Source organism: Pteropus vampyrus, unplaced genomic scaffold, assembly GCF_000151845.1.
Source record: "Pteropus vampyrus isolate Shadow unplaced genomic scaffold, Pvam_2.0 Scaffold237, whole genome shotgun sequence".
NCBI classification, from domain to species: Eukaryota; Metazoa; Chordata; class Mammalia; order Chiroptera; family Pteropodidae; genus Pteropus; species Pteropus vampyrus.
The window spans coordinates 1,256,213-1,258,278 of record NW_011889018.1 but is presented as its reverse complement, the minus strand read 5'-3'; the positions used below and the strand labels follow the sequence as shown (position 1 = coordinate 1,258,278).

General features: G+C 49.9%; 2 long non-coding RNA genes across 2 annotated transcripts in view; one reads left to right on the top strand and one right to left on the bottom strand.

Annotated features, from left to right (window-relative positions):
• Positions 1–514, bottom strand: part of LOC111728912 — a 12,072-nt gene extending 11,558 nt beyond the window's left edge. Inside the window, exon 1 of the long non-coding RNA XR_002775999.1 lies at positions 416–514. This is a non-coding gene — a long non-coding RNA (uncharacterized LOC111728912). The remainder of the gene's footprint in view (positions 1–415) is intronic.
• A 398-nt stretch (positions 515–912) lies between these two features.
• LOC111728908 overlaps positions 913–2,066 on the top strand; it is an 84,903-nt gene continuing 83,749 nt past the window's right edge. Inside the window, exons 1-2 of the long non-coding RNA XR_002775995.1 lie at positions 913–990; positions 1,447–1,641. This is a non-coding gene — a long non-coding RNA (uncharacterized LOC111728908). The remainder of the gene's footprint in view (positions 991–1,446; positions 1,642–2,066) is intronic.

Sequence of the window (2,066 nt, the reverse complement as noted above, 5' to 3'; positions counted from 1 at the left end):
TGCCGAGCTTCCGAGATCAGACGGGATCGGGCTTGTTCAGGGTGGCGTGGCCGTAGACTATGATGTGAAATCTTGCCATGGGTTTCACTGAGTTTATTCTGCTTGAGGTTTTCTGAGCTTTTTGAACCTGCACATTTACGTCTTTGGCTAAATTAGCGAGTTCCTATGTAGCTTTACAGTGTCACTTGGCCAAGCTCCTACCTTGCCCTGACCTCTTCACTACTTTCTTGTTCCCTGGGGCTCCTCTTTGTGGCCCTCCAGCCGGAAGTCTGGGCTTTACCTCCCCCACCCAACTCCGCTGCAAACCCCTTGCACTCATGTCTGGGACCGAGCGGTGGGGGTGGGGGTGGGGGCAGAGCGGGAAAAACGCCTACTCCTCCCCAGTTCCGCAGGAATCGATTTCTGGTTTTCTTACCCAGTCCGTCTGCTCCTCATTACTCTCCAGAGTCCTCAGTTTCTCTGTGTGTTCTGTCCATGTATTCAGTGGGAGAGACAGTGTGCAGCGTGCTCACTCCATCTCCAGAGTCCTCAGTTTCTCTGTGTGTTCTGTCCATGTATTCAGTGGGAGAGACAGTGTGCAGCGTGCTCACTCCATCTTTCCTAGAACCAGAAGTTTAGAGCGGGTCTTTGTAGACAGAGCTCTCAGTTGAGGGTTTTTGGATCACTAACCTCTTAGCTTGAGTCATTTGGGGCCTCCAGGGTAGACTGCAAACCCGTGCGGGGGCTAGCTTGTGGTCGCAGATTTTCGGAGTGAATTTTTTCCATTCCAAACTTTGCCAAGGTTCAAGATAAGTAAACTTTCTTGTGGCTCCCGGTCTAGTTAACTGTTACCCTAAGGACGTGCCAGCTTTGCAGGGAGCTGTGGATGTTTCTTATACTTTCCACCTGGTCTCCTGTTTCCTGCACTTCTCAAGACCCAGAGAGCAAGAGCTCAAGTTACTGCGTGTGGCCGGTGACCTCCAGGTGGAAGCTGGCTGTGGTCCTCTCCAGGTGATTAATTTTACTTAGAACTCTTTAGGTTCCTGGCGTTACTTCGTGTTGCCCTCTAAGTATTTCTTACTTTTTTGATTCTCTTAGAAATTACTATTATTTAAAAAAATATTTTCTTTAATCTTTTGAGCTGCTCTCAGCCATCGGGGTGGCCAGCTGGGCAGTCCGCCCTGTCGCTGGCCTCGTCAAGGACAACCCCACGGGCGTGTGCTGTTTTCCTTAAGGGACTTCTTGTTTCTATATGTTTATTTAATTCGTCTTATCGAAAACGGTGTTCGAAGGCGATCATGAAATAAACGGCATTTTTAAGACTTTAATCAAGCGGGCGACATTTCTATTTGTAAAAATTTAACCCACACTTAATACTTACTATGAGAAAGATATGAGAAAATACTCTGAAAATGGTAAAGCACTATATGAATGTAAGATGTATTATTTAATTTAAAATCTCTTTAGATCTGATCAGGTCATTGGTTACCGGTGAGGATGAAATTAAGTAGAAAATTCGTAACAAATACCTGAGTGGAAGACCCTGGGCTGATGAGAAGCAGCTGTGCCCCCGACACCAGCAACTGTTTCTTACGGGTTTCGAGAAGCTTCTCCATGGGAACTTGAACCAACTTTTCTTACAGAGCAGGCAGAAGGAGGCAGGTAAGCAGCGGGACCCTCGGGGAGCTCAACGCCGAATCTGACCTCTGCGGTCATGACTCGTCCGCTTAGAAGGCACTTTGGGGTTCGTTGATGGCGATGGAGGGGCTGCTTGTGCACGATTTGGGATATTCATAGGATCCGACATCAGAAACAAAACGCGCTTTGGTACTTCGGGCTCCTTTTCTCGTTGGCTCCTCGGTGGTGTCACATCGGCCCTTGATGTCTGACACGGTCGGGAAGTGTGGCATTCCCTGGGTCCCGACCACCGTGACCCAGAGGGCACGGTTTAGAAAGTGGGGAACGCGGGCCTTGGGGGCAGCCGCCTGGGGCACTCACTGCTCCCGCTCGGCCACCGCGATCTGTGTGCCTCTGGGCGTCTTTCCCTTTCTGAGCCCGGCTCTCCTCCCCTGGGAGATGGAGACGTC